The sequence below is a fragment of the Anomaloglossus baeobatrachus genome, unplaced genomic scaffold (genome assembly GCF_048569485.1).
Source record: "Anomaloglossus baeobatrachus isolate aAnoBae1 unplaced genomic scaffold, aAnoBae1.hap1 Scaffold_2233, whole genome shotgun sequence".
In the NCBI taxonomy this organism is placed as follows: domain Eukaryota; kingdom Metazoa; phylum Chordata; class Amphibia; order Anura; family Aromobatidae; genus Anomaloglossus; species Anomaloglossus baeobatrachus.
In genome coordinates, this window is record NW_027441995.1 from 176303 (window position 1) to 197708 (window position 21406).

Here is a 21406-nt window from a genome sequence, read left to right on the forward strand (position 1 = left end):
TATGGCGTATTTTTGAATGTGCTTGATGCAAATCAAAACATCCTGTTTGCAACTAGGGCCCAAGTGCTGCCACTGATGGGGTGGGTGTCTGTGTGGCCCAATTTTTGGAAAAAAGGGAGACTCCGCTTGGAGTAACCCTTGCTTGCTGTGTTTTTAAAAGAAGCCAAGATGAACAGAGCTGGGATCAGGAAAGACTTTGCTACCTACCCCGGTGTCATCCTGGGGACGGTTAATTATGGCGAATTTTGGAATGTGCTTGATGCAAATCAAAACATCCTGTTTGCAACTAGGGCCCAAGTGCTGCCACTGATGGGGTGGGTGTCTGTGTGGCCCAATTTTTGGAAAAAAGGGAGACTCCGCTTGGAGTAACCCTTGCTTGCTGTGTTTTTAAAAGAAGCCAAGATGAACAAGTCATGGGTCAGCAAAGACTTTATCTACCTACCCCGGTGTCATCCTGGGGACGGATAAGAATGGCGTATTTTTGAATGTGCTTGATGCAAATCAAAACATCCTGTTTGCAACTAGGGCCCAAGTGCTGCCACTGATGGGGTGGGTGTCTGTGTGGCCCAATTTTTGGAAAAAAGGGAGACTCCGCTTGGAGTAACCCTTGCTTGCTGTGTTTTTAAAAGAAGCCAAGATGAACAGAGCTGGGATCAGGAAAGACTTTGCTACCTACCCCGGTGTCATCCTGGGGACGGTTAATTATGGCGTATTTTTGAATGTGCTTGATGCAAATCAAAACATCCTGTTTGCAACTAGGGCCCAAGTGCTGCCACTGATGGGGTGGGTGTCTGTGTGGCCCAATTTTTGGAAAAAAGGGAGACTCCGCTTGGAGTAACCCTTGCTTGCTGTGTTTTTAAAAGAAGCCAAGATGAACAAGTCATGGGTCAGCAAAGACTTTATCTACCTACCCCGGTGTCATCCTGGGGACGGATAAGAATGGCGTATTTTTGAATGTGCTTGATGCAAATCAAAACATCCTGTTTGCAACTAGGGCCCAAGTCCTGCCACTGATGGGGTGGGTGTCTATGTGGCCCAATTTTTGGAAAAAAGGGAGACTCCGCTTGGAGTAACCCTTGCTTGCTGTGTTTTTAAAAGAAGCCAAGATGAACAGAGCTGGGATCAGGAAAGACTTTGCTACCTACCCCGGTGTCATCCTGGGGACGGTTAATTATGGCGTATTTTTGAATTTGCTTGATGCAAATCAAAACATCCTGTTTGCAACTAGGGCCCAAGTGCTGCCACTGATGGGGTGGGTGTCTGTGTGGCCCAATTTTTGGAAAAAAGGGAGACTCCGCTTGGAGTAACCCTTGCTTGCTGTGTTTTTAAAAGAAGCCAAGATGAACAAGTCATGGGTCAGCAAAGACTTTATCTACCTACCCCGGTGTCATCCTGGGGACGGATAAGAATGGCGTATTTTTGAATGTGCTTGATGCAAATCAAAACATCCTGTTTGCAACTAGGGCCCAAGTCCTGCCACTGATGGGGTGGGTGTCTGTGTGGCCCAATTTTTGGAAAAAAGGGAGACTCCGCTTGGAGTAACCCTTGCTTGCTGTGTTTTTAAAAGAAGCCAAGATGAACAGAGCTGGGATCAGGAAAGACTTTGCTACCTACCCCGGTGTCATCCTGGGGACGGTTAATTATGGCGTATTTTTGAATTTGCTTGATGCAAATCAAAACATCCTGTTTGCAACTAGGGCCCAAGTGCTGCCACTGATGGGGTGGGTGTCTGTGTGGCCCAATTTTTGGAAAAAAGGGAGACTCCGCTTGGAGTAACCCTTGCTTGCTGTGTTTTTAAAAGAAGCCAAGATGAACAGAGCTGGGATCAGGAAAGACTTTGCTACCTACCCCGGTGTCATCCTGGGGACGGTTAAGAATAGCGTATTTTTGAATGTGCTTGATGCAAATGTAGCTGTGAAGTGTACAACTGGGGCACAACTGCTGCCACTGAAGGGGTGGGTGTGTGTGGGGCCCAATTTTTGGAAAAAAGGGAGACTCCGCTTGGAGTCACCTTGCGGTGTTTTACATGATTTTAGAATGGCGTGCCATGCCTATATCTGTGTGTCCTCCTCTTTTTCCTTGTCCAGCTGTTTTGTTTTCGCATGAGTATATGTCCTTGTCACTTTCCCATGTGTTTGTGTTGTGTTGTGAGTTGTTTGTCACCTTTTGGACACCTTTGAGGGTGTTTTCTAGGTGTTTTACTGTGTTTGTGATTGCCTGCCATTGTTTCTTATTGGCTCGAGTTCGGTTCGTCGAACGTTCGACGAGACGAACTCGAACGGGAGCTCCGTTCGGCGAACCGACCTCGAGCCGAACCGGGACCGGTTCGCTCATCTCTACTCCTGGACATAGCATTCGAATTACCAGGTCCCTGAAGGCTGAAATGCGTATTGGCCGGAAATCATGAACAATTACAATGGGCGTATGTGCTGTAGATCCTGCGTCAGTTGTAGCTTGGAACTTTGTCTTTTCACGGATTTGCCCGTCTCTCATGGTGTTGGGCTATTTTCGGATCAAAATGGTGTGTCCCTCCTTGGCCCGTATCATGGGTTATTTCAGGGGCAAATTTAACTCTCTTAGCACTTTTCTCCTTAATTGTGGCCGTTGAATTGTGGGGTCAAGGTCTATCCAACCAGCATATTTGTTGTTTTTCAGACAATTTAGGGCTCGTGCATAGTAATAATAACACAGGTTTCCAAGGGTAAAAATTTTTGAAAGATGTGATTTTTTTCATACTTTCGATCATTGGACTCAGTAAAAATATTGAAAAATTATCATCACGTACAGTTTTTTCACAAACACTGATTCTATAGGTGTTAGGGCCAGGTGGACGGGCAGACCCAGGAGGTGGATCCACTGGGCCGAACACCTTAATGAAGGCAAGGGGTCCGGTAGCCGGAGCACTACGGGTAGCAGGACAGTCCGTGCAAAAGAGTGGAATGGAGAAGTCCCTGGGACCACGGAGTCACTGATGGTAGTCCGGGTGACGGAGCTCAGGTTCGGAGGCCGAGATGTCAGGCAGAGTCCGGAACCGATGGAGCGAGAGGACGGGTCACCACAGGGATCAGAGATGGTACGGACTGACGGGATGGCAGATAGTCAGCGTTCGGGGTTCGGGAATCGGCAGGACCGGATGGCGAGGCAGGAGCGGCTCTAGAAGAGAGATAGGTAAGTATATCACAGAGACACAAGGAGACCTGACTCCTAGCTTAGGAAACACGAAGAACAGGCCCTGCCCACTTGGACATTAAACCCCTTTATACCCTGTACCTGTGTGTTCAATTTCCTGTCAGTGGACGCTGGCCCTTTAAGAGAGGGTCAATGACCGCGCGCGCGCCCTAATGCGCATGCGCGAGGCCCGGGTGCCAGAAGCCAGGGCAGGGAGCGGTGTATAGGAAGCAGGGGAGCCGGCCTGGAGCAGGGCTGCCGACGGGCGCCGGGAGCGGGGACCGGGCCGCCTGGGGACCGCAGGTGGTGGAGGCTGGAGACCGTGGAGCGGGGGATGTCTGCCAGAGGAGCCGGGGAGCGAAGCAGGGAAGCCGGGGAGCGTGGCAGGTGAGCCGGGGGGCAGAGCAGGGGACCCGGAGAGCGTGACAATAGGTTTCCAAAAGGTTAGAATTCTGAAAAGATTCCCTCCATACTTTTCTGAAGATGGTGCTCTAGTGTATTCAAGCGATGTTCCTGTGCTGATGGAAAATGTAACATTAAGTACAATGTGAGCGAGTGGAGACACGTCATTGTTTCATCCAAAAAGTCTGAAAGCTGTGCTACTGCTCAATGGCAGTAAGTATTCTTCAGTGTGTGTAGGGCATGTGTCGCGGGCAGAGGGGCCACGCACGCTACGCTCGGGTTCGGGGACTTCTGCTGCTGCTGCTGCTCGGTGGCTCGAGCGGAGGGCCAGATCCGGGGACTCGAGCAGCGCTCCTCGCCCACGAGTGAAAAGGGGGTGGTTTGTTTGGGGAGATAGTTAGTGACGTCACCCACAGGTCGTGGTGATAATGGGCACCACCACTGCTGGTGACGGGGATCCCGGGAGCGATGGCAGGGAGCAGCTAGGATGTTGGTTCCCCCTCCGTGGGTAGGGGTTGGTGATCCCGGGGCCCGGTGGCGGTACGGGGAGGCTGGATGGCTGGGGTGTACGTACTGAGGGAGCCCGTTTGCCCGCAGGCGCTGGCCCTTGGATCTCTAGCCTATGGCGGTGGCTTTTTATCCTCACGGTGTGGACGGTTGCCTTCTGTCGGGTCTTGGGTGTTAGGGAACCCCTGGGATTCCGGTCACTCTCGGATTTGACCATTGTCGGCGGCTCCTAGCCTGGTCAGGGTCCAATGGCCCTGCCTTTGTGCTTGGTACAGATCCGCTCACCGGTTCAGTTCCCCTCGGGTCACCGCCCGTCCCCGGTCCTACGGTTCAGCTGACTTGTACCACCTCCTGCAGACGGCCACCACCGTCTGCCGACCTTGCTGACAGTGCCTGGGCTCCTACCCAGACACTAACAGTTTCTGTCCTCTCACTTTCCACTACAAAACTAAACTAACTGCTTTTTCCCGCCTCCGGGCCTGTGAACTCCTCGGTGGGTGGGGCCAACCGCCTGGCTCCGCCCCACCTGGTGTGGACATCAGAGCCTGGAGGAGGCAACAAGGATTTTGTGTGACTGATGTAGACTATCCAGGGGAGGGGGTGTGTGTGATTTTGTGTTTGTGACTACCTGGCTAGTCCAGGGCGTCACACATGCTATGCACTTGGAAGAAAGCTGTGAGAATTTAGACTTTATTCTCAAGAAACTTAACTACAAGGAGCATGGATGGTCAATATGTGGTGGTCTAAAAATGTTCTCATTGCTTCTTGGGCAGCAAGGAGGATATATTAAATACCCATGCTGTTCTGCCTCATGGCAGCCTGCTAATAGTCATTCATTGAAATTTCTGTTACAATCCCTAGAGGTCATTGTTATTCTTTTGAATTGCTGAGTTTCCCTTTAAGCTAAATGTATTCTGGGTAAGGAATGCCTCCCTGAGCTGAGAAGAAGCCTGCAGCCATTTTTTCTTTGGATTTTGTCAGGAAAGGACATGCCGACTTACCTCTCTGTACATTCACCCCTGCCTAGTGTAATCCGGTGAGCAAAGCAAATTACATGTGTTAGTGATAGAATCCTAGATGGAAGAGTGTAGTAAATGCATTGTACATTGTACTTCTACACCTTTAGTGTCATCCCTGTCTTGTTTGTCTAGATAAGATTTCTATGTATTGCAGATGCAGTGACCTTTCACCTACATTCTCGTAAGAACTGCATCTCATGTACTGTTATGCTATGTTAACTCTGTATTAACACTGTACTGACTGTAATCATTTTCTTGTTATAGTTTTTACCCGTATAAAACAGTATCTTGGATATACCGTATTCTGTCTTCAACTGCATCTTGGATATTCCTATATTCACTGTATATTCCATGTATACTGCAATCAAGTTCACGTTACCAGCTAATAAATCAAGGCTATTGAACTCCACAGTCTGTTTATTTGAAATGTGAACTAGGGTTTAGCTGTATGCTAGAGATTCACAGCATTACGTAAAAGAAGGCAGAACACATGCTTTTTGTGTGAATTGGAAAGCCAGGTTAGGACTCTTCACTGGAGCAAAAAAAATTGGCCAACAAGAACATCTTTGTAACCGGGACTCAAGAACATTGTTGCATAAAGCTTAGTTGATCCCACCTAAAGTTCTCTTGCCACCACTCCACTGTAAGCTTGGACTGATGAAGCTGTTTGTGAAAGCGCTACTGAAAGAAGGAGAGATGTTTAAGTACCTGTGTACCAAGTTTCAGGGACTGTCAGAATCAAGTCTGAAGGAAGGTGTGATGCCCTGGCAAAACCAGGTAGTTACAGATAGGCCCCCGCACAACACCTTTCCTCACTTAGGAAACACACAGCCGACCTGAAACCCTAGTCACCTAGGACACTGAAGCCAGGACCGAAACCAGCGGCCTAGCTAATTAAATGATTGAGGGCAGGATTATAGGTCCTATCCCACCTAAAGTCCCTCAAAGAAGACAACAGCCCACTGATAGGGATAAGGCCACCGCCAGGGCCCTTAGATCCCACGGGCCAGCGCCTGCGGGCACGGCTCCTTAGGCCATATCCAGCCGGGAGCGGACTCCTGAGTTCCAGACCAGGCAGTCCACCATACACAAAAACAAGTGCAGAGTAAAGGACAGCGACCACCAGCCTGGGTGGGGGACCTGAATGCAACCGGCCGGGGCGGCAGGCCACCAGCACCTTTGGTTTACCGAAAGACTCGTGTGATTCATTTACTGTGAGTAACCAAACATCCCCCTGCTTGCTCAGGCGCGCCGGCCCTTGCCATCACCATACCCTGCACAAAGACACTGGGCCCCGGGGCAATCATCCCTACACACGGAGGGGTTAACATCCAGCTGCCACTACATCTCTCCCGGGTATCCCATAACGGCAGCGGTGGTGTCCCACCTCACCACACACCGTTGGTGGCGTCACAAACTTAATACGGCCTAGCCCATACATCTACATTCCTCCTTTTATTCGACATGTCCGCGAGACCCCCGGGTCGAGCCACTCTCTTAGAAGGTCTGGATCCGACCAACGGCGGCTGCTGGCACAGGGGCAGCACAAAAGCATTTTTGTGGGTTCGGATATTCAGAAACCCATGAATGAAGGATGACGTGTTTTAAACAATAATGAAAACTGTTGAAAAAAGGGCTTGGGACTCTTTGAAAGAAGCAATAAATACGTTTCTAGGTAACAACAAAGAATCAAAATTTAAGTCCATCGTGGAGAACATGCTGAAACGTTTCAAAGCCTTGGGTTGTCTAATGAATTTGAAGTTACATTTTTTACATTCCTATTTGGACTACTTGTCTGAAAACCTTGGTGCTGGTGGGAAGAACAAGAAGGTTTTCATCGGAATATCAAGGAGATGGAACGACGATACCAAAGTAAATGAAACGTGAACATGATTGCCGGATGCTTCACAGAGAAGATCCACAGGCCTTCTATAAGAGAAAAGGGGGATCTAGAGAAAAGGAAAAAGTGCAAGAATAAATTTCTAATAAAGTTGCAGAATGACTGTACAATAAATAAATGTATTTTATATATAAAATTGTGAATATTTTTGGTTACAATAAGTATTTTTCTTGTTCATGTCACTTGTATGTAACTTCACACATGGATTGTACAAAATCAATATTTGATGGTTAAAAAAAAATATTTATTTTTTTTTTTAAATCAGGACATTAGAAAACATAATAATCAGTCACTGGATTTGAAGTTTCATAAACCAAAATTTGACATAGCTGTGTAATTTGTCGGGCACCCACCGACAATAGAATAGCGCCAGATTTAGGAAGCTGGCTGAGGTCTGCAAAGTCTGTAGCCAGGTGACAAAATTGTCCAACCTGGGTTTCTTCCTTAAGTAGTCTCTGGTATGATGATATGGTATAATCCTGGCAGCCGGAGTCGAAATCCCTAGATTGCGGTTATGATCTCCAATCGGAATTGAAGCCCCTAGATTGAAGCCATGTAGCCAAGTGATCCTCTAGTTGAAGCCAAAGTCCCTAGACCGAGTCCACAAGGCATCCTGGTTCTGATCCCCTAGCCAGCTCTTAAGAGCTTAGACTAGATCATGCAACATCCATCAACAACCTGGTGACTCCAAGAAGTCCCCTTTTATAGCCATAACCTTCCCTTAGGATATACTGTGCCCTTATCAGATTGGTTGTACAAGGTTGCTTCTCTTACTGGATGAATTTCAAGCTGCATGGATAATGTTCATTTAAATGATGTGGATAGAAAGACTGAAGATATCTACATGTAGTCTGAAATCCATCATGAATCAATACTATTTTACACAGTCATAAGCAGCCCATGGGCATTCACCTGCATTCAAACCAATAACAGCTCATAGACCAGACAATCCATCTACCACTGGACCAAAGACAGGAAGTTAAATCCACTGCCTGCGGTAACCAACTTAATCCTATAGGCTACTCACACAACAAACCCAACAGAAAGGAAAAAAACATGGCTTCGATTATCCATCCAATGAAAACGCATAACCATTGTGAGCCATTGGACAATGCAATTGGACACTTGGTGACATGGTGCACGGCCCAATGAATCAAGTCTTTACTTCATATTCACGGTTTAAGCCCTTGGGTTCTAATGTGCCCAGAGTACATATCCAGAAAGATTCTCTTTCTTTGAGCTAAACACAAGTCAACAATACATTGTAAGCAGATTCTATTACCAGTCCCACACCATTTTGTGACGCATAATCACACAGTGATCCAATTAAGATTCCAAGTCATCGAACATGTCCAAGCCATACGCAGAGGAGGCAATAGAATTAGGAAGCTCAAAGAAAGGGAATCTTTCTGGATATATACTCTGGGCACATTGGAACCCAAAGGCTTAAACCATGAATATGAAGTACAGACTTGATTCATTGGGCCATGCATGGACATAATGGACATAATTCTAATAGGCAGGACAGGTAATAAGGAGCACAAGTTATATGCTAAAATGTGTTGTGTGACAAGACAGACACAGGAAAGGACATGATAACAGGTGTAGGGACCAACAAGGTGAGACAAGGGGTATCAGGATAGGGTCAAGTAGGTATGAATGTAGTAATGGGGCAGGCATAGAGAATTGTATGTGAATGTGAATTACAATAAATCACTAAGGAAAGGAATATGTGAGTGTGTGCCTAATGGAAACTAATATTGTACTGGCAAAATTATAGATGGAAAGGGAGAAGGGGAGGGGGGAGAGAGGAGGCTGTAATTGACTACAAGGGTATGAGTTATGAGTGATCATAGGGATAGTGTTACATAAGTGGAAATACCTATGGAGGACCGGATGTGTAAGCGCATACCTTATACAAACCTATAGAGTGCTGATGGGTGAGAGTGTGATGTTAGATATAAGACATCCTATAGTGAATAGTGAGCCGTAATCAAGTGCAACAGGGATATTTCACGTGACTATGGGAACCTGGAAGGTAAAGAAAGGGGAGAAAAAACTGTTAGACAAGGTAATCAGACATAATGTAACCAGTTGATCAGACATGATCACCTGGTTTGAGACCCCCTGCCTTACACTATATAGATATCATGTTCATTCCCCATCTATCTTGCTCAGGAGAGCATCTCCCTCCCCCGGCACCAAGAGCAGCTCATACTGAATTGTTACATTGACTAGTAACACTGCACACAGAAATGCACCTTAATATTCCACTGTTAACCCTTTCCTCCCAGCAGTAACACACAACTCCTCACCTTGATATCATGGTGATTTATGGTCAGAATGACTTCAATGCGATCAGTGATTTCTATTCTAGCTCTGCTCACATAGATTTTATATCCACACTCAACTATAGGCCGTTCTTCATATTTTGGGGGCTTTTAGTCAGATATACTAGTTTGTGCCTGTATAGTATTGGTGTAGATGGGAGTGTAGGGCATGGGTTACATGGCACTGTGGTGGAATACTGATGGGAGGTATTGGTGCTGTGTTTGATGCTTCTACTGGGTATTTTCCTACAAATACTGGAACAGCTCACTGCTTAGAATGATCCTTCCCAGCTCTATAATATATTATATATACCCCACAATGCAGGCTCACACACACATTTGTCTCAAGTGTGTTGTAGGGACACAGATACAGTCTTGGTCATGTGACTAAAGGCTACTTTACACACTGCGATATCGGTCCCGATATCGCTAGTGTGGGTACCCGCCCCCATCTGTTGCGCGACACGGGCAAATCGCTGCCCATGCCGCACAACACCGACCAGACCCGTCACACATACTTACCTGCCCGGCGACGTCGCTGTGTCCGGCGAACCGCCTCCTTTCTAAGGGGGCGGTCCGTGCGGCGTCACAGCGACGTCACTGAGCGACCGCCCAATAGCAGCGGAGGGGCGGAGATGAGTGGCCGGAACATCCCGCCCACCTCCTTCCTTCCTCATAGCGGCTGGGAGGCAGGTAAGGAGAGGTTCCTCGTTTCTGCGGTGTCACACGGAGCGATGTGTGCTACCGCAGGAGCGACGAACTACATCGTTACTGCTGCAGTAACGATAATCGAGAATGGAGACCCATGTCACCGATGAGCGATTTTGCACGTTTTTGCAACGATGCAAAATCGCTCATCGGTATCACACGCAGCAACATCGCTAATGCGGCCGGATGTGCGTCACAAATTCCGTGACCCCAACGACTCCGCATTAGCGATGTCGCAGCGTGTAAAGCCCCCTTTAGTGGGAGTGGTGTACAGGGTCTTAGCAGTAAAGAGTATTCCATATTTCTGCCAGATACCCACAGAGATATTGAAATCTGAAAAAAGAGACTTCTGCTCATTGAAGGTAAGAACTGCTCACATAGCGTTCAACTCCACAGCAAACGAGTGCTCTAGCACTGGCATCTCAGCAGGGATATTCCCCTACTACACATGTGTGTCTAGGTCACTGTGACAGTTTACAGGACATAACTCAGGGCACCTAGACAGAAGGCAGAGGGACTACTTTCTATTTCTGGTGTAGAGCTTAGTACAATATATATATATTTATACTATTACATGGGACACATGTACCTTGTATTACCATTATTCGCTGTATATGAACCCCTTTTCTCCGGGCATTATTTGTCTATAGCATTTTTCACGAACCTGAGGCAACTGAGAACCCTTCAGTGAAGGAATTCCACTAACCCTCACAATACCTACCAGGGGCCTCCCTGCAGTAACTCAGGTAGTTGTACCCATTCTCTTTCCGCATTCTATGTGTTCTTCTTCTTTCTTCTTTTTTTTCTTTTTTCTTCTTTTTATTTCTATCATGTAGTTCAGGGGTTTATAGATATATGTCCTGCATCTCATATTTCCTTTAGTGGTGCTTCTTACCCATTCTCATATCATTTACCCTAGTATTTCATGATCCTGAGGCGACTGAGAACCCTTTAATAAAGGAATCCTTTTTCACCTGAATTGTCAAGTGATACTTACCAGTGACTATCACGTAATGTTACAGGTAGTTCCATTTTCTTCCTCTTCTTTCTCTCCTTTCTTCTTTGTCACACGGTCCATTGTGTTATAGCCCACGTGTCATGATAACACTTGTACCATCTTTTCATTTAGATTCCACCTACAATTATTTACCGATTCCAGTTCTGGAATAGGCTTTCATCATCTACTCACTAGAATTCTCAAGTTCATAAGGTACTGAGACATATACATGTTCACACCATTATAAAGAACAAAGTATAAACATTGAGGTTTTTCTCACACCCATGTTCCTGTGTTCTTTGATATGATATGTGTTCATTTCCTTCACTATATAGGATTGCAAGTTTTCCATTTGTACCTTAATGGCAATGACGCTATACAATTGAACACATATCATCCTGTTATCCATATAGGTGTGTATTTACCTGCTTGACTATTTTTGGTTGTTTGATCCAGAATGTTTCTCCAGATAGGTCATGTGGAAATTTTCTTTCCTCAGTACAAATGTTTTCACTATGGCTTTGGAAAATTTTTTTGTATGTGCATCATGGTCATTTGACCCATTGTACTCTCAAGTAGCAATATATTGTACTGTTATGTTGTACTATGTACTAATTACGTGTTTATATGGTTTTGTAACCCTTTATGATCTTAGATAACTTTATCCTTGATAAAGACCTAAAAACAAGCTCGAAACGTTGGATGAATTATCCTTTTGCACAAATAAAGAATTTTCAGCATTCTAAGAGTTCTTTTCTTACGTTATTGATCACTATAGTGTGCCAGAGCTATTTCTATTGAATTAACTCTTATTTTTTCTGAGCACCTGCTATATACACAGTGAGCCAGACATATTCAATTTTCATTCAGAAGGCAGAGGGAAGCCTTAGCAGCTGAGCCTATATCTTGGCTTGTGAGCATTAGAACAGGCCGGCGATTACAGGGTAACATGAAAAATGTCCAGCTTGCATTATGACTAGAACATGACAATATCCTTTTAAGTACTAACCTATGATGCGTTCCTAAGCAGTTGATGTTATATGTTCTACATTTCATTTTCTGCATACTTTACAAGTAGTAGAATTTGCTTTGATATAGGCAACTGGATTTTCACAATGAAAAGGCAAAGGATAACGCCCGAAAAAGACGCCATACATTATGTCAGTGCCATCACTGACAAACCTGGATTGACCATGAAATACATCAATCCCCTTAAAGGTGAGTTAAAACAAGTTTTAACTAAATTGCCTTAATATTGTCATGCATTAGAATGACTGTCTTAGGTAATGATAAATATTTTCTACAGGAAGAGGAGTGTTTGCTGAAACTGAAATCGAAAAAGGGAGTTTTGTTGCAGAATATCGAGGTGAGCTCACGTATGCACTTACGATGGTAGACAACTACTCGAGATTTATGGTTGTGGTACAAGTCAAAGATCTAATGGCCCATACTGCAGCGAAGGTCTTCCAAGCACACTTATGCAGACCTCATGGCTACTCAGAGAGAGTCCTCACAGATCAAGGCACTGCCTTTGAAGCGGAAATCTTCAAGGACTTCTGCAGCTTTTACCGATGCAGGAAGATGCGTACTACACCCTACCATGCTCAAACCAATGGTTATCAACCTGCTCAGGACTTTACCCCATATTCCAGATGTGGCCTTACAAGTGATTTATAGAGGGGTAACAATACGTTGGGATCATCGGATCTAATCTCCCTTTTTATACACCCTAAAATCTTGTTTGCGTTAGAATAAACAATAACATCATAAAGGTATAGCAGTACCGTTTCAAAGTTTCGGTGTCCCAAGCAGCATTCCATCAGCCTCTGGAAGGTTCCTGGCAAATTGCACAGCTCGAAGGGCATGCTTTTGAACTCGCAGAGACCCATCGGGGTGGCAAAGGCGGTCTTCTTCCGGTCTACCTCAGCAACGGACACTTGCCAATAGTGACTAGTGAGATCAAGGGTAGAAAAATAATTTGCAGTTGTCAATGCAGCTAGCTATTCCTCAATACAGGGGAGTGGTGCTGTCCTTCTTCTTTAACAGGACCAACGGAGCTGCCCAGAGGCTACAACTGTCACGGATAACCCCAGCCTCCTTCATGTTGCTCAACATGTCCTTGGTACACTGGTAATGTGCAGGTAGATTTGGCTTATATCTCTCTTTGATGGGTGGGTGTGCACTTGTGGGGATGTAGTGTTTGACCCCTTTTATTTTTCAAAAGTCTAGCGGATGTTTGCTGAAGACTTGCTCGTATTCTTGCACTAGCCTGTAGACCCCCTTCTTGTGATGTGAAGGTGTGGAGTCAGTGCCTACGTGTAATTCCTTACACCACTCCTCTGGCTGACTTGGTGAGCTGTCACTGAATGGGTGGGCTGAAGCAATGGTGGATGCTGCTGTTTGGATAGCATGTGTATCTACTGAGAACAGCTTATCAATGGTGGCAAATCGGAGCAGCTTAATCTTTTGCTCTCCGCAGTTCAACACTCTCATGGGCACTCTTCCCTTCCATATTAATGAATAAAACTATGATGTAAATAGCATATAGATACCCCACAAATGCAGATAAAAGTAGGTTATGGGAAAAGGGGGAATAGAGAAACAGGAAAATAGTGGAATAAAGTATAACTTCCAGGTGGGAGAGGAAATGGCAGCACAGCCAGTGGAGGTGAAGCAAGGGGAGCCTGCAACTAAAGAGTTGAGAGCGTTATCACATGGTGACTGAGCCTGATTGTAACGGGAGCATAGAGGTGCCGATCCTGTCTTACCTGCGTTGGTGTAGAAGTGGGTGTCCTGTGGTGGAGTCAGCTATGTGCAGTGGTGGCCGTGGGTTCTTTTATGTGCGACCGTAGTAATAGCTGTGCCCACTTCCTGTATGGGAGTGGAATGCAGTGAGGCTAATGGAACGCACGCCTGCGCATTTGTGTTTAACGTCGCGCATGTGCAGAACGGAGAAAAGGCTGCGCTCACTTCCTAATGAAAGGGAGTGAGACGCAGCTGGGAAGGGAAGGGAAAAGATTAGGGTTTGGGGATGATGAAAGGGCTTTCTACGGGCAAGGATGGCAAAGGGTGGCAGTGACGGAAAGTCAGGCAGATGGTCCTGTCCTGTCCTGTCCGTCCGTCTTTTTGTATCATGAATTGGAAAGACTGCAAGGGGGAGGGGAGGTGCTTGTGCCCAAAAGGAGGAGTTATTCAGATTCATTGCAGTGGGCGGCGGCTGCACAAAGTACCATTCTCCTTGTTTTTGCTCTGCAAAAAAGCCTTTTCAAGGGTTTGGCTTGGGTGACAAAATGTCTTCTGTAGGCGTGGGTTTGTCTCCCTCTCCCTAAGATGTGTCCGGTATAGGCCAGGGTGCCACTCAAGGCCGTAACCAATTCGGGTTATAGCTTCTCAGCCTTTTGGCTAAGATCAAGTGTAGTTTCGGAGGACGCTACCTTGGTCGGTACTGGAAGGTGCCTGGGATTGCACGTCTGCCGGCCTTGAGGGAGTGTGTGCGCCTTCTGGTGACACATAGCCCTCTTGTGCCTGGACGGTTCCCAGGCAACGGGAGGCGATCACCTTTGTTATTTTGAAGTCCTACTGATAAACAGAAAAAAAAAAAATTAAATCTGTTCTTATCAGTTTAATATCTGATACGTCCCCTCTCTTGGGACCATATATTAAATGGATTTTTAGAACAAGGAGATGGAAAAAATCTTGCTCTGTCCACTCCACGCATTGACCTGGTATTGCAGTACCTCCAGGACCGGTGCACCCCTTCTTAACCGAGTTTCCAAAAGCAGAACTCAATTCACCTGATTCAAATGAGCCTCATTAGTGAATTGAAAGAAAGCAAAAACTTTATATGCACCTCAATTTGGCCAATTCACTTTTCACACTTTCACCCTTTTTTTTTATCTTTCACACCTTTTACTTGCTTTATTGATGCAAAAGCTGTGCCAAATAGCAAACTCATCTCCACTCAACTTGACCAACTCTGCTATGTCCCGTGCAGTATCTTATTCTCAGTCTTATCTAGATCATTTGCAATTGAATAGAATAGATCCCTTTTGGACACATTGGATTCAGCTGCTGCAGTGACTGCAGGTGTTAGAAGATGCAGACTTGGCATCAGGTGCTGTCTATCAGATTCCACTCCAATTAAAGCTTCCATTGTTTTTCGGTGTTTTCTTTGAGCAATGATGATGTCTTTAGTGATCTGTTGGCTCCCTCTCCTGGAGGAAGAGTTTGCTTGCTCTTGGACTTTCAAAAAGAGAGGTCATGATAGACATTTAGCTTCTGAGCCCAATTGGGGACAGTCATGGGTGATGAATGTTTTGCAACCTGCTGCGAAGCCTGATACCGCAATATAAGGAACGTCAAATACTAAGAATGGGCGGCCTATGAAAGAATTAGTACTTTCATTAAGCATACTTAAACGGCTAATTGGGAATAGACAAACTGTAAAAAGCCCTCTGAGAAAGCCCCTCTCTATCCTTTGTCAGTAAGCTTTTCTGTAGTCTGCCTGTTGATGTATTTTCCGTTTGAACAGTGCACAACATGAAGTGACGGAACACTGGCTTGTCACAATGTCCCCCGCTGACATCACAATAGCGCTGCTGCCTAGAAAGCCAGCTGCGCAGCAGAAGTTGCTCTTTGGGTGGGATGGTGGGCTAATGTATCTATTCCTGCTTGGTGAGAGTTTGACATGATCTAGAGCAACGAGTTCCAGCGGCTAGCGGTTGATTATTGGCTGTAATGGGGCTTTCTGGCTGGTGCTAGCCTTTCTTCTTAGCACACAGGAACCACAATCCCTACACCATGCTTCGATGGATTCTCTCATCCCAGCCCAGTAAAACTACATATTTCACACAGTTATAGGCAGCCCATGGGCATTCACCTGGATTAAAACCCATAACAGCTCATAGACCAAACAATCAATCTACCACTGGACCAAAGACAGGAAGCTAAATCCACTGCCTGCGGTAACTAACTTAATCCTATAGGCTACTCACACAACAAACCCAAGAGAAAGGAAAAAAACATGGCTTCGATTATCCATCCAATGAAAACGCATAACCATTGTGAGCCATTGGACAATGCAATTGCACACATGGTGACATGGTGCACGGCCCAATGAATCAAGTCTGTACTTCATATTCACGGTTTAAGCCCTTGGGTTTTAATGTGTCCAGAGTACATATCCAGAAAGATTCCCTTTTTTTGTGCTAAGCACAAGTCAACAATACATTGTAAGCAGATTCTATTACCAGTCCCACACCATTTTGTGACGCATAATCACACAGTGGCCCAATTAAGATTCCAAGTCATCGAACATGTCCCAGCCATACGCAGAGGAGGCAATAGAATTAGGAAGCTCAAAGAAAGGGAATCTTTCTGGATATATACTCTGGGCATGTTGGAACCCAAGGGCTTAAACCATGAATATGAAGAACCGACTTGATTCATTGGGCCGTGCACATTTTTTCTAACGCCCGGTTCTTTTTCGTGTTCACACTATATATGGTTCCACTATGTATGGAGTTCCATTCTTCCTTGTTTTTTATTTGTCATGTTTGTCATGTCTGATCAACTGGTTACATTATGTCTGATTACCTTGTCTAACAGTTTTTTCTCCCCTTTCTTTACCTTCCATGTTCCCATAGTCACGTGAAATATCCCTGTTGCACTTGATTACGGCTCACTATTCACTATAGGATGTCTTATATCTAACATCACACTCTCACCCATCAGCACTCTATAGGTTTGTATAAGGTATGCGCTTACACATCCGGTCCTCCATAGGTATTTCCACTTATGTAACACTATCCCTATGATCACTCATAACTCATACCCTTGTAGTCAATTACAGCCTCCTCTCTCCCCCCCTCCCCTTCTCCCTTTCCATCTATAATTTTGCCATATATACTAGCAAACACTCAGTGTACCTAGTGGCATCCTATTCGTGGCTATTGGACCTTGCTATAGTCCCACTAGTGCCAAGACATTTGCAGAGCGCATCTGCCTGCGTTGCACACTCCAACTAATTATAAGTAAGCCATTATACTAGCAAACACTCAGTGTACCTAGTGGCATCCTATACGTGGCTATTGGACCTTGCTATAGTCCCACTAGTGCCAAGACATTTGCAGAGCGCATCTGCCTGCGTTGCACACTCCAACTAATTATAAGTAAGCCATTATACTAGCAAACACTCAGTGTACCTAGTGGCATCCTATACGTGGCTATTGGACCTTGCTATAGTCCCACTAGTGCCAAGACATTTGCAGAGCGCATCTGCCTGCGTTGCACACTCCAACTAATTATAAGTAAGCCATTATACTAGCAAACACTCAGTGTACCTAGTGGCATCCTATACGTGGCTATTGGACCTTGCTATAGTCCCACTAGTGCCAAGACATTTGCAGAGCGCATCTGCCTGCGTTGCACACTCCAACTAATTATAAGTAAGCCATTATACTAGCAAACACTCAGTGTACCTAGTGGCATCCTATACGTGGCTATTGGACTTTGCTATAGTCCCACTAGTGCCAAGACATTTGCAGAGCGCATCTGCCTGCGTTGCACACTCCAACTAATTATAAGTAAGCCATTATACTAGCAAACACTCAGTGTACCTAGTGGCATCCTATACGTGGCTATTGGACCTTGCTATAGTCCCACTAGTGCCAAGACATTTGCAGAGCGCATCTGCCTGCGTTGCACACTCCAACTAATTATAAGTAAGCCATTATACTAGCAAATACTCAGTGTACCTAGTGGCATCCTATCTGTGGCTATTGGACTTTGCTATAGTCCCACTAGTGCCAAGACATTTGCAGAGCGCATCTGCCTGCGTTGCACACTCCAACTAATTATAAGTAAGCCATTATACTAGCAAACACTCAGTGTACCTAGTGGCATCCTATACGTGGCTATTGGACTTTGCTATAGTCCCACTAGTGCCAAGACATTTGCAGAGCGCATCTGCCTGCGTTGCACACTCCAACTAATTATCAGTAAGCCATTATACTAGCAAACACTCAGTGTACCTAGTGGCATCCTATACGTGGCTATTGGACTTTGCTATAGTCCCACTAGTGCCAAGACATTTGCAGAGCGCATCTGCCTGCGTTGCACACTCCAACTAATTTTAACTTAGCCATTATACTAGCAAACACTCAGTGTACCTAGTGGCATCCTATACGTGGCTATTGGACTTTGCTATAGTCCCACTAGTGCCAAGACATTTGCAGAGCGCATCTGCCTGCGTTGCACACTCCAACTAATTATAAGTAAGCCATTATACTAGCAAACACTCAGTGTACCTAGTGGCATCCTATACGTGGCTATTGGACTTTGCTATAGTCCCACTAGTGCCAAGACATTTGCAGAGCGCATCTGCCTGCGTTGCACACTCCAACTAATTTTAACTTAGCCATTATACTAGCAAACACTCAGTGTACCTAGTGGCATCCTATACGTGGCTATTGGACTTTGCTATAGTCCCACTAGTGCCAAGACATTTGCAGAGCGCATCTGCCTGCGTTGCACACTCCAACTAATTATAAGTAAGCCATTATACTAGCAAACACTCAGTGTACCTAGTGGCATCCTATACGTGGCTATTGGACTTTGCTATAGTCCCACTAGTGCCAAGACATTTGCAGAGCGCATCTGCCTGCGTTGCACACTCCAACTAATTTTAACTTAGCCATTATACTAGCAAACACTCAGTGTACCTAGTGGCATCCTATACGTGGCTATTGGACTTTGCTATAGTCCCACTAGTGCCAAGACATTTGCAGAGCGCATCTGCCTGCGTTGCACACTCCAACTCATTATAACTAAGTTGCATTGTCAGGGATATTTATTCTTTATTATTCTGCTGTTAATAAAGCTAGACCACCACTGCAATCTTCACCACCTCTCAATTTTTACTACCACATTTTCAGTCCACAATCTTGTCGCAATCAACATGAGTGGCAAAATGACAGATGCTGGTGGAAAGGGGAAGAGGCGTGGTGGAAAAGGCAAAAAAGGTTTTGTCTGTGGGGAAAGTGGCAAAGCTCCATTATCATCTGCTGAAGATAGACCATCTACCAGCAAAAGTAAGATGTCTACTACTTACCGTGGACAATCCGATGTGCTCCCTTTTTTACGGACACGAACAACAGGAAGAAAGGTAGATGATGGGCAAAAAAGGAAAATGCTTGAATGGATCTCAAGTGGTCCAACAAGTGCCCTCTCAGCCACTTCAAGTACCGCATCCAAAAAACACCAGTCCTCTGAGTTGTCATCCCAATCACACTTGATTTCTCCCAGCTCTGAAGTCTCCATCAGCCCTGCACAGTATGGTGGAACTGAGATGGCTGAGTCTGCAGAGCTGTTCAGTCACACTATAGCCTGGGAATCAGAGGTCTGCTCCCAAGCTACAGTGAGTACAGAACAGGAAATGGTCTGCAGTGATGCCCAGAACCTTTGTGACTCTGATTCAGGCCGTGAGGACCAAGTTTCTGAGCATAATGTTGACCCTTTGTCACAAACTGTAACACCTGTGGTTATAGACAATGAGGAACATACTGATGAAGATGAGACGCAGATACCCGATTGGGATGACAACTTAAATATTCGGTCAGGGCAAGAAGAGGCTCGGTCTGAGGGGGAGGGGAGTGCAAACACAACAATTGATGATGAAGTTCTAGATCCCACCTACTGTCAACCCCCAGTCAGGCACTCGAGGAGGTCAACAGAGGCGGTGGAGGAGGATGCAACCGACGACGAAGTTACCTTGCGCCTTCCTGGACAGAGTCGGAGCACTGGTAGCACGTCTACAACTGCATCCTCAGCCACCACTCTGCCTATGAGCATTATTCGGGGTGGATCAACAGGTCGCATGGCCTCTAAGCCTTGCCTAGCCTGGTCCTTTTTTACCATAGAAAAAGATCGCCCAAATCATGTGATATGTAAAATTTGTCATGATTCTCTTAGTAGAGGTCAAAACCTCAGCAGTTTGACAACTTCTTCCATGAATCGTCACATGAATAAATATCATAGGTCCCGGTGGGAAGCTCACTGTGCTGCAATGCTGCAAGAGCGAACCATCCACCGCCGGCCCCTTCCAGTGCATCCGCGCGCTCTTCATCTTCTAGGACTGTGGGGACAGCTGTCACACCTGTTTTTCCACGCCAAACTTCCACCACTGTAACCGCAACAGGCAGTTTGCTTGTAAGGTCGTCAGTTGGTTTGGAAGGGGAAACAAGTGAGTGTGTACAGCTCTCTCAGACATCGATAGCACCAACGTTGGATGAAGGCAACATCATGTCTCCGCCTGCACTTTCCTCACAAACCTGCATTTTTCCAGGGACACCCTACTCAACACCGTCTACACACAGCAGCCAGATCTCTGTCCCTCAGATGTGGTCAAATAAAAGGCCACTTCCTCCGACCCATGACAAAGCTAAGAGGTTGACTCTATCCCTCTGTAAGCTGTTGGCTACCGAAATGCTGCCTTTCCGCCTAGTGGACACACAGGATTTTAGAGACCTTATGTCTGTCGCTGTGCCCCAGTACCAGATGCCTAGTCGCCACTACTTCTCTAAGAAAGGTGTGCCCGTGCTACACCAGCATGTCGCACACAACATCACCGCTTCCTTGAGAAACTCTGTGTGTGAACGGGTGCATTTCACCATCGATACTTGGACCAGTAAGCATGGACAGGGACGTTACATGTCGCTGACTGGGCACTGGGTAACTATGGTGATAGATGGTGAAGGGTCTGCTGCACAAGTCTTGCCGTCCCCACGACTTGTGTGTCAATCCTCTGTCTGTCCAAGTTCCGCCACAGCTTCTGCATCCTCCACCTCATCTGGGTCCTCCACCTCCGCCCCAAGCCTGCCTGGTCAGGCCACCAGCGTTCTCACTGCGCAGAAGGAATCACGCACGCCTCATTACTATGCTGGCAGCAGAGCGTAACGGCATCAGGCGGTCTTTAGCTTGACATGTCTTGGGAATAAGAGTCACACAGCTGAGGAGTTGTGGTCAGCTCTGCGGTCCGAGTTTAATAAATGGTTGTCTCCACTCAACCTGCAGCCTGGTAAGGCCGTGTGCGACAATGCTGCAAACCTGGGTGCGGCACTTCGCCTGGGCATTGTGACACACGTACCTTGTATGGCTCACGTGTTGAACCTTGTCGTCCAGCAATTTTTAACACACTATCCCGGCCTAGATGGCCTTCTGAACAGGGCACGAAAACTGTCAGCTCACTTCCGTCGTTCAAGCGCCGCAGCAGAGCGACTTGCATCGCTCCAGAAGTCTTTCGGCCTGCCGGTTCATCGCCTGAAATGCGATGTGGCGACACGCTGGAATTCAACTCTCCACATGTTACAGCGACTGT

The 21406-nt window shown here is 46.2% G+C and overlaps 1 pseudogene; it reads left to right on the top strand.

The window, feature by feature from the left end:
- Positions 1-14584: 14584 nt before the first annotated feature.
- Positions 14585-14790, top strand: LOC142261458 (U2 spliceosomal RNA; annotated as a pseudogene).
- The last annotated feature ends 6616 nt before the right edge of the window (positions 14791-21406 follow it).